Raw genomic sequence first — 11,694 nt, 5'->3', positions numbered from 1 at the left:
CCTTGCACTTTGGGCCACATGTGCTTAACCCACTTCGCCACCGCCTGACCCCTATATTTCACTCTTATTAAGCATTTACTATGTGTGGGGTATAGTCTAGAAACTTTAAATATACAACCTCAGTTAAGCCTTAACATAATTGTGTAATTTATTTTAGAATTTTTGTTTTACAGGAAAAAATTCTGAGGCTAGTGAGATTTTCATAATAAAATATCTATTTATTTATTTAGGATAAATACAGAAAGAAATTGAAAGGAAGGAGGTTATAGAGAGGGATAGATTCAGCCACAAAATTGCCAAGGTAGAAACAGGCTGGGGGTACGGATCGACCTGCCAACACCCATGTCCAGTGGAGAAGCAGTTACAGAAGCCACAACTCCCACCTTCTGCATTCCATAAAGAATTTTGGTCCATACCCCCAGTGGGGGAGAAATGACAGAACTGTGTGGAGGTGTACCCCTCTTATCCTACGGTTTTGTCAGTGTTTCCTTTTTTTAAAATAGAAATTTAAAAAAAAGTCATCTCTTCACTTTTACATGGTCACAGAAAAGATGAACTAGGAGGGGAGTGAAGTGACAGGATAGTCACCCCACGTGTGTGGGCTCCATTATCCTAGGATGAAGGTGTGATGTGGCTGAGATGTGAACTGAACCCATCGGCTGCATCTCCACTTAGTCCAAAATCCCACTATACTCCTTCCCTTGACATGCAGTTCAGAATTTGTGGAACTACCCAAGGGAAACGAAAGGGGGAGAACTACACAGGCGTGAACTCCATTTGGGAGTCTCGCACTAATTTTCAGACAGCAATGGATTTCCTAGAATATAAAGACTCCTGCCTGGATGCATGTGCACGGAACCAACAGCTCCCTAAAGCATTTTCCAGAGCTTAATGCAACACCAGGCTCAGTGTTTGCATGCTCATATTATCTTCGGGAGGCAGACAGAAAAGTCCTTTTTGATTCCTGCTTCATCCATAAGAAAGAAAGGGGAAAAAAAGAAAAACCATACTAGAGAAGTCCTCAGTGGAAAGGCATTGTCACCAAAAATAGAAACATTTTAAAGATAAATTTCTCCTGATTACTGTGGCCTTTTATCTGACAACTCAGAGAAGGGTGTTAAGACTGATTTCCTTTGCGATAAAGTAAAATAATATCGGAGACTGCATAGAAATGGATGGCCGTGCTTATGTTGTCTAAAATAAAATGTAACCTCTGTAAAGTGTGGCCTACTCAAGACATCACAGTTTATCTCCTTCAAAGTGAACTAAGTTGTTTTCTCAGCTTTTCACAATAATCTCATAGAAAAGTCTCATTTCTCATTCGAATTTGGCACAAAACCTGATGGTAGCTCAACGGGTCTTTGTAATGAGCCAGTCAGTGACTGTTTTACCTTTAAAGCAAGAAGTCTTGGAAGAGAAAAACAACTACTTTGGTCAAATCTAAGTCCTCCCCATATGGCAAATTTCCAAATAAGCAGTGGAAACTTGCTTACAGGGAATATGGGTCTCTTTTCAATGGCAGAGTTTGTTCCTTTTCTCTTCCCTTGTCTCTATCATTCCCTGATCACCAAGTGGGAAAGAAGGACTCTTCTTTGCTCTTGACTCAGCATGTGCATCAGTCAGAGCCAGAAGGACAAATCCTTGGGGGGAGGGCTGTCCCCAACTCTGCTGCAAGTCAGCTTCTTCTAGTGACAATTCTCTGGCAGCCTCTCACATACCAATTCCCTGGACAAATTTCACCTGGAGGAGGTCAAGGACAGAAAAAGGTTGTTCTGCTTGAAGAACTCACACAATTTTTTTTTAATTTTTAATATTTATTTTCCCTTTCATTGCCCTTGTTTTTTTATTGTTGTTGTAGTCATTATTGTTGCAGTTATTATTGTTGTTGTCATTGTTAGATAGGACAGAGAGAAATGGAGAGAGAAGGGGAACTCACACAATTTTTATGAGTAGTCAAATTCACAGGGTTTCACTCTGCCTGTGGGGGAAGCTCAGATGTCAAAATCACTGTTTGGGCTGGGGATGGCTGCATAATGGTTCTGCAAAAGACTTTCCTGCCTGAGACTCTGAGGTCCAGGTTCAATCCCCAGAACCACTATAAAACAGAGCAGAGCAGGGCTTTGATCTCTATTTCTCATTAAAAAATAGTGCACAGTTCAAAATTAAAGGTTTTTTTTGGCCAGGATTTCTTGATACAAGTTTAACTTCAACTATTGTTTTATGTTTGTTTCTTGTTCTTTAACTGCTGTTAATGAATTATATTAAAACTTATTTTTTGTACAACTTTGCCTCAATTTCTTTTAGGTAAAATGTGAATGAACATTTTAAAGTGGCTATTTTGCATCTAATCATGCTGCTTCTCTCACCGGTAAGCAAAAGGAAAATGAACTCCGGAAAAGTAATTTATTATTATTTTCTTTTTTGCCTCCAGGGTTATTGCTGGGGGCTGGGGCACCTATCTGCGAACCCACTGCTCCTGGAGGCTATTTTCCCCTCTTTGTTGCACTTGTTTATCGTCATTGTTGGATAGGACAAAGAGAAATGGAGAGAGGAGGGGGAGACAGAGAGGGGGAGAAAAGCTAGACACCTGCAGACCTGCTTCACCGCCTGTGGAGCGACTCCCCTGCAGGTGGGGAGCCGGGGTCCTAAACCGGGATCATTACGCCAGTCCTTGTGCTTTGCACCACATGCACTTAAGCTGCTGCGCTACTGCCCAGCCCCCAATTTATTACTTTTTAAATTGAAAACATGACTGGTGATATTGTTGTAGTTTCATAGGTACATTTCCACACACACCCCCCAAATAGGTGCCAGCACACCTCCCACACCAAAGTGCCATCTCCTCCATCACTTGGTCCCCAAGCCCATTTTTGACCCCCTTCTCCTTTCTCTCTTGAACCTTTAGAATTGTAGAAATTCTCTACGAACCTCTGGAGCATGGCTCATTTTCCTTCACGCTTCTCTCGATCCATACCATTTGATACTGCATTTACTGATCTCAACCAAGTCAATGCAACTAAGTACCACCTCGACATGGTTCATTTCTGGACAGTGTCCAGAGATGCCAGGTGTGGAATTTCAACCCTTCAGCTCCATTACTCTGGTGAGAACTTTCCTAGCTCATAAGACTCCTTAAATTTATTTCAGGTGCTACACTTCTTACTAAACCTCAAAACCTAGATATAGACCAGGGCCCATGAGAAAGTGCTCACGTGCACATGTATCCACAAGTTGGGGGAAAATATACAGTTTGCAGTGACTCAGTAAGTTCAGCAAACAAGCAGAAAGACCTAAAAAAGACACCATAAAGTACTTAGTCAAATAGTTTCTACTTAGACCTAGATACCCTCTTCACCCACTTCCTATTTCACTTCCCTCAATCACTCTAAGGCTACCCTTTTCAGATAAAGTAAGGGCTACAGAAGCTGGGTAAGGGCAAAAGACTGGCATACTTCAGTGATGGCTCTCTTGTTCACTACCAGGCCACCCCATCATCCAGAGCCCCAGTCAGGGAATCCTGGGATTCCCACATAGATATGATGGGCCTAGATGCCTAACAGTTCCCTCTCTCCACCTTCACTGCTCATCTCCATCGGGAACAGCATCGTGGACCTGCTTGTGTGGTTCAACAGGACCTTCCCCTCATTGTGGGTTACCATTGGTAGGGATTGCCCTATTCTCTGAAGGGAGGTTGGGTCAACATACTCTGCCACTCAAGGAAGACTCGTCCTGAAATGAGTACAGACTAGAAGGTTCCTGGATATGACCAGAGAATGTGAGCTCAGACCTACAAGGATACAGAGGTTACACAGGCTCCTGCTATGAATATGGGCCTAGATCAGATCAATGGGGTTTATAGGTAGTAGTATTTATATACTTTCCCCATATTAAGGAGCTACTCTCTTCCCTGATCCAGCTTTCTTATTTCCAACTCTGACACCATTTTCCCAGACAAACATTTAGTCCATCTGCTTGTTAGCTGTTGGGTTCAAGCAAGAATTAGTAAAATCATGAGCCCCTTGGAACTGACCTAAAATAGACTTCCTAGCTCTTTCCAAAATGGAGACCCCAAACATCATCTGCTATATTCTTACCTTTAGGTTCCTGATTATTAAATAATTTGTTCTGCTTTACATCTTAATGCTTTTTAGCCACCAAGTTGCAGATGCTACCATGACACCAACATGAATTCCCCGGGCAGAGGACTTCACCAATGAACCCTGGAAACATACTTTCCCAGAGTCCTGCCTCACTAGGGAAAGACAGAGACAGGCTGGGGTATGGATCGACCTGTCAATGCCCATGTCCAGTGGAGAAGCAATTAAAGAGGCCAGACCTTCCACCTTCCGCACCCCATAGTGATCCTGGGTCCATGTTCCCAGAGGGATAAAGAATAAGAAAGCTTCCAATGGAAGGGATGGGGTGCAGAACTCAGGTAGTGGGAATTATGTGAAATTGTACTTCTCTAATCCACCGGACATGTCAATCATAACTAAATCAATAAAAAGAAAAAAAGAAATTGCCCATAATTTCTTAAAGTTTCACACTGTATTAAGACAAAAAAATCAATTTAGAATAATCTTTACAAGAAGCAATTTCTTTTTTAAAAATATATTTATAAAATAAAAAATAGAAAATATCGACAAAATTATAGGATAAAAGGGGTAAAATTCCACACATTTCCCACCACCAGAGTTCCATATCCCATCCCCTCCCTTGAAAGCTTTCCTATTCTTTATCTCTCTGGGAGCATGGACCCAGGATCATTATAGGCTACAGAAGGTGGGAGGTCTGGCTTCTGTAATTGCTTCTCCGCTGAACATGGGTGTTGACAGGTCGATCCATACTCTCAGCCTGGTTCTGTCTTTCCCTAGTGGAGCAGGGCTCTGAAGATAAGGAGTTCTATGGTACATTGGTACAGGACTTTGCCCTCAATGTAGATCAACAGTGGTAGGGACTGCACCATTCTTGGAAGGGAGATTAGGCTAAAATCCTCTACCTCAAGGAAGATGGGTCCAGCAATAGGTGCAGCCTAGAATGTTCCTGTTGTCATAACCACAGAATTCGAGCTCAGACCTACAGGGATGCAGAGGTTACACAGGCTCCTGCACTGAATATATGCCCCAGATCAAATCAATGGGGTTTACAGTTAATGGTATTTATATACTTTTCCCAGATTTGGAAGCTACTCTCTCCTCCCCTAATCCAGCTTTCTAGTCCTGTTTCCAACCCTGACACCATCTCCCCAGATAATAAATACCTTTGCCCCCCCCCCAACCCCCTGCATGTTAGCTATCGAGCTCAGGCCAAAATGAGTAAAGTACCTGCTTTTTCCAAAATGGAGAGCCCAAAACTCAACTGCTATATTCCTGCCTTTAGGTTCCAGATTATTAAACAATTTGTTCTGCTTTATATCTTAATGCTTTTTCACACCAAGTTGCTTGCTGTTGCTACCATGACACCAACCTACTTCACTGGGCACACAAACTCACCAGTGTACAAGAAACAATGTCTAGCTATGAGCTTTTGTCTTCACTAAGACCAGAACAAAGAATCATTCATACATGGGGCCAGCTGTGGCAGGCACACCTAGTTGAGCACACGTTACAGTGCACATGGACCCAGGTTCGAGGCCCCGGTCCCCACCTGCAGGGGGAAAGCTTCATGAGTGATGAATCAGAGCAGCAGGTATCTCTCTCTTTCCCTTTATATCTCCCTCTACCTTCTTGATTCTGGCTGTCTCTATCCAGTCAATAAAGATAATTAAAAAAACTTAAGAATCATTCACTCATAAAGACAATTTCTCATTATTAATAAGCATGTCCTTATAGGCTCACAGTAAATCACTATGCTTCTTTCCCTTTCCTACCACATTCTACACTTAAAAAAATAGCAGCACAGAATAATAAAAGCCCATTTTATAAATATATCAACTGAGTCTCAGAAAGTCAAAAGATCGGCCTAAGAAAACGACTAAGCTATAGGATAGGCAGCAACTGGAGATGCAGTATGCCACCAGGAAGCATGTGGAATTAGAACCAGCTCAGTCTGCAAACTCAAAGTCAGTATCTCACCACAATACAAATCAACTAAACTGAGTAACTTAAAATGTTGGATCTTTCTGGGCTTGATCTCCAGCATTGCATAAAAAGAAGAAAGGAGAGAGGGAGGGAAAAGGGGGGGAGGAGCGAGGTGTCATTCCTCTTCACTTTGAATTTCTCATAAAAATGACAATATTTCTGTCTAAGTGTGAGAGTGGGGTGTTGACATCTCCTACTATCATTATTGATGTATTTTTGTAGCTCTTTCAGTAAGTGTTTGATGTATTTAGATGGGCCCTTATGGTAGCATCTGGAACCTGGTGGCTGAAAAAAAGTTAACATACAAAGCCAAACAAATTGTTGACTAATCATGAACCTAAAACCAAGAATATTGCAGATGAAGATTTGGGGTCTCCGTTTTAGAAATAGCTAGTAGGTCTATTTTAGGTGTGTTCCAAATGGCCCATGACTTTACTAGTTTTCGCCTGAGCCTGACATCTGATATGCAGGGGGACCCAAGTTATTGTCTTGGGAGATGATGTCATGCTGGAAAAAAAGGATAAAGAATAGGAAAGCTATCAGGGGAGGGGATGGGATATGGAGTTCTGGTGGTGGGAATTGTGTGGGGTTGTACCACTCTTATCCTATAGTCTTGTCAGTGTTTCCTTTTTATAAATAAAGTTAAAAATAAAAATGACAGTATTTCCAACCTTCTTTTCCTTTCTTAAAAGATATTATGATTTAATAAAATTACCTTAGCATTTTTTTGTGTGTGTTTAACAGAAGGGAAGAAAACATTGGCATTTATAAATCAAAACCAGATAATGTAGTTCACTAAAAAAAAAAAAAAAATCCATCCACCAAAGTAAACACAGCAAATAAAGACACAAAAAATGAGAAAAATCTAATTAGAGAAATTGAGAACAAGATCAGTGTATACAAAGTCCATTTTCTTTCTTCTTTTAATTTCTTTTTTATCTTTTACAAAGCCCATTTTCAATGTAGGAACTATGTCTGCAATCAAGAAGTAATGCCCAAATCTGATGGTGACAGCTCAGCAGAAACTGATTATAGAACTTGAAAGCTGGAGACACCAAATTCAATTCTGGCACTGTATATGCCAGAATCAAGGCATTCTCTCCTCTGCTCAGCTTCTCTCCAATAAAAAGAAATCTCTCTCATAAAAATTAATCAACTGTTGAAAAAAGAAATTGTGCCAATATAAATACTACTTCAAGAAGGTATAACACACACACACACACACACACACACACACACACACACACATCTTCACCTCCTCAGGCAGGAAAAAGAGTCTGAAAGTAAACTGAGGCAGTTGTGGAAGAAAATGCATAGTAAATACACCCAGACTTCTGTAACCTGCCTGCACAGTTACCATACTCCTTTGCAGCTTAACTTACTCCAGACATCAGAGCTGCTGAAACAGAGGTGCTTGATTTTTGTCAACAGGAATCAATATACTCCAGAAACATGTTAAGTGAGGTGAATCATATATGTTCCTGATATGACATTGGGTTTCTGACAATGTTGATCACTAAGCCCAGAGCCTTCATTCTCCCTTTATGTGTGCCTATATATTTGAAAGAAAGGGGAGGGGACATACCCAAGTTTACTTTTTTAAAACTAAATAACGGTTACCTTGTGGCACTCACATTGTATCTATTACACATTTCACTTCAAAACCTCATCTCCCCTAAACCCTCTTCAATGTGCTTGAAGTAGCACAGCCAAAGGAAAGGAATTTTCTATTTAACTAGAGCACTGACATTCTGTTACACAATTCTATCTTGTCTATTTACCTGCTCTCAGAAACACAAGACACTAAACACAAAATGCTGAATGCGTTGAGTCTGTGGTGCCATAGGTGTCTGAATGCATCTGTAGCTTCCCTCTCACTCATCAGTGTAATTGTTGCCATGTTATTCCATTTTTTGATTAGTCTAGTCCCTCAAGCTCAATGCTTTTTTTTTTTCCTCTGGCCCAACGTTCTTCTGCTGGTTGTCATGGTGACTGAATTGTTAGAGAGGAGAAAGGCTCTGTTGTCTGTCATTGTTCTGTTGTGGTTTAGGTAACGCAGGAGGCAACACAAGTGAAGTGGATGGACCTTTTTTGCTCTGCATCATTTCATAGTATTGAAAAATCTCACATAAAAAAGGAGCAAATAGGCCCAACCAAAGAAATAACCAAGCTCATTCTAAAGGAAAGTGCACATTATTATAAAGAGGTAAAATGGCACTAATGATGAACTGAGTAATCTATGAAAAATGCTGCTGAATATTACATTTATTACTAGAACAATTGCTGCAACTTAAACATCACATACAATACCTACCATTTTGCAATTTAGAGTAAATATAGTTTTTAACCATACAATTGTAGCATCAACGCTTTGGTTCTCGAGGCTTGACTACTTTAACCTTATGTTCTGTTTAACCCAAAGGGAGCATAGTGGAAGTGACTTGTGAAGCAGAATTAAGAGCTGGGGAATTTTTTCTTTTGGTGGCATTGTAGCATTAGGGTCCGTTTCCATTTTGGAAATATTCAATGATTCTGCTACAGTTTCAACTTGTCTGTTAAGGAAAACTTATTTATGTGGTAAAAATGTCTTTGAAAATTACCAAGATAATCTATCTCCAACTGAGTTTAAAACTTTCCAAAAATTTAAACTAGAAAATGTAGAGAGTGGCATACATATATACTGACTGTAGCAACATAACACAGACAAAGATCAAATTAAGAATGAGTACATATTGGAAAAAAAAACTATTATAAATCCTCTTTCATCATTGTGTTGGTGGGCATATACCTGCCCTAATTAGCACTTTCTCTCATTAGTACTAGTTTAATTTTTTCTCTATAACTCCTGCCATATTTTTGTTTTTATTTGATTTTGAAATGATTTAATTTCATTTTACCTAATTTTAAATAATTTTCTTTTGATTGTTTCAGTGATGCAAATTTCACGTTGATAATATTAAATATAGCTTTTAAATAAAGAGAATAAAAGGTTTCCTAGGAGAAGCTTCCCTTCCACCTTGCAATCTGTCCTTCTAGTTCTCTGTCAGCCATATACAGTGGTCTGGGTGGTGGAGCAGTGAATATAAGCTGAGACTCTCAAGCATGAAGTCCTAAATTTGATCCCTGGTATCACATATTTTGGAGTAATGCTCTAGTTCTCTCTCTCTCTCCTCCTTTCTTCCTTGTTAACAAATAAAAAATCATCCTTATGCAGTCATTATTGCTAAATTCTTTTGTAGTTTTCTAAAATCTCCTCATGTATATATTAGAAATTAGACTCAACAGAAGGATGAATATGGGATGACCTCACTCTCAGGCAGAAATTGAAAAACAAGATCAGAAGAGAAAACACAAGTAGAACCTGAACTGGAATTGGCGTATTGCACCAAAGTAAAAGACTCTGGGGTGGGGGGTGGGTGGGAGGAGAATACAGATCCAAGAAGGTTGACAGAGGACCTAGTGGGGGTTGTATTGTTATATGGAAAAGTGGGAAATGTTATTCATGTACAAACTATTGTATTTACTGTCGAATGTAAAAAATTAATTCCTCAATAAAGAAATTTTAAAAATGAAAGAAAATAGTCCCTGTGGGGGGTAAAAAAAAAAAAAGAAATTAGTGAGGCTCTTATTTTACTTCTTGCAGACACATCTGCAAGCCACAAGACATGGCTCTGTACTTTTCAATTTATACTCTGTCTAGTACATAAAGATTGTATAGATATAAAGACTTTCCCCTTCCTCTTGTTTTTACTCTTTTCCACTGTTTGGACCTACTTTGATTTATTTTAATCTCTCCATATTAATAAATAGTTCTTTCTCAATATTTTGGTTTTTGTAATAACCATGTACATTTGTTATCTCCTATGTGTGCAAATAGGCACGAAAATAGAATTCAGGAAGTAAAACTCCCAAGTTAAAGAGTGTATTTACCTTGCAATTTTGACAGGTATTGTTAAATTATCCTCTGGAGTAGTAGGCTCAATTTATATTGATTTCAACAGTGTACAGAAATATCTATTTCTCCACAACTTGCCAATAACGGGTAACAAACTTAAGGTGTTTTGAAATGTGGCTTTGAAATACCCATTCTGAAATATGGTTTTAATTCAAATTTAAAGAATATAAATTTAAATTTAAATGACTAAAATTTAATTTAATAGCTTTTCATGTAAAGAATATGAATTTTATTTTTCTGTTAATTCTCTCATTAGACACTGTCCATATTTATTTTAGGATGTTGATGTTTTCCTTATTGATTTTTAGAGGCTCTTTGCGTATTAGGGAAAATTATTCTCTGGTACTCTCATAAGACTTCCATCTATTCAACTTGTTACTTGAATTTTTTAACAGTGCTTATATATGTTTTTCCTTCTTTTAAAATATTTAATCCTCATATATAATCTTAATATTTAAACTTTATTATTGAACAAAGTTTGATACAAATCTAACCTTAGATTTTTTTTCCAGGTGACTCTCCAGTTATTCCAGCACCAGTTAGGAAATGAACCCTCTACCACCCCTCCTCCCCCACTGATGTGAGATGCTCTCTTTACCAAATAATAAAGTCTTTTGTGATTTGGTCAATTTCTGGACTTCCTTTTGTTACCTTAGCCTGTCTATCTGCTCTGACATAGAGCAATAGTACATTTATCATGATAAATCCAAACCCAATTAACAGGAAACTATATACAAGAACTCCACATAGCCCATCAAAGTTCTTAATTTTATCTGTACTCAGGTCAGATTTACCTACTGCTCACCCCAACTCAACATTCAGACATATATCCCTGGATTGTACCAAAGGCCTATCAGTACATCCACTATTATATTGAACTAGACATTGATTTTCATTTAGGTTTAGGGAAAAAACACAGCTGTGACATAGCTGATACTGTAATTAAAACTGCCAGTTCACAGAAAGATATGGCAGAGAACCGTGCTTCCTTTTCTGCATATTCCTTTAAGAGTACCGAGTGGAGAGAATTCATGAATCTCAGTGCACATTGATTCAGCATCTCGGGCGGTCTACAGCCACAGGAGTCTCTGAAACAAGCTGCTCTTGCTTGCTGAGGGTGCACACGATGCCTTTAAAGCCTAGCCATTAAAGAGCATTCGAAAGGGCACTTACTATTTAGTACCCAGTAAACATATATTTTGATTTTTCTTTCATACTGTTTAATGGCATAATATTCAGCAAGAATCTGTGGCAACCAGCGAGCAATCACAACAGACACACTCCAAGGAGGAGTACCGGCACTTCCGAGATTATACTTCTCTCTCTCCCCACAGCAGAAGGGCCACGGGGCTGGTTTCATCATCCTGCCAAATATTCACAAGCTTGTTGTCTGTTATTGGTTTAATGTAGCACATTCGCACAGATTGAAGTTGATTGTCAGGAAAGGTCTATAAATAAGGCTCTTCGGCTGTGATCTTGAAGCTTTTGAGATCTGCCTTCCCACTCTCACCCCTCCTCCTTCCCAACCCTTTCTACACTGGGGAGAAGATTAGTGTCCTCAGAACAAAAGATGACTTTTGGAGCAGAATCTACCCAGCAATCAGAAGTGGAAAGTAAAAGAGGGAAGGTGGTGACCTCTCTCAGTGACATGAACAAGAA

The 11,694-nt window shown here is 39.3% G+C and overlaps 1 long non-coding RNA gene across 1 annotated transcript; it reads left to right on the top strand.

The window, feature by feature from the left end:
* The first annotated feature begins 8,177 nt into the window (after nucleotides 1-8,177).
* LOC132533371 (uncharacterized) lies at nucleotides 8,178-10,664 on the top strand. The gene is made up of 2 exons (XR_009545239.1): nucleotides 8,178-8,286; nucleotides 10,548-10,664. It is a non-coding gene; the product is annotated as an uncharacterized LOC132533371 (long non-coding RNA).
* Nucleotides 10,665-11,694: the final 1,030 nt, after the last annotated feature.

Source organism: Erinaceus europaeus, chromosome 16 (genome assembly GCF_950295315.1).
Source record: "Erinaceus europaeus chromosome 16, mEriEur2.1, whole genome shotgun sequence".
Taxonomy (NCBI): domain Eukaryota; kingdom Metazoa; phylum Chordata; class Mammalia; order Eulipotyphla; family Erinaceidae; genus Erinaceus; species Erinaceus europaeus.
This window is presented reverse-complemented; position numbering and strand designations above follow the sequence as displayed.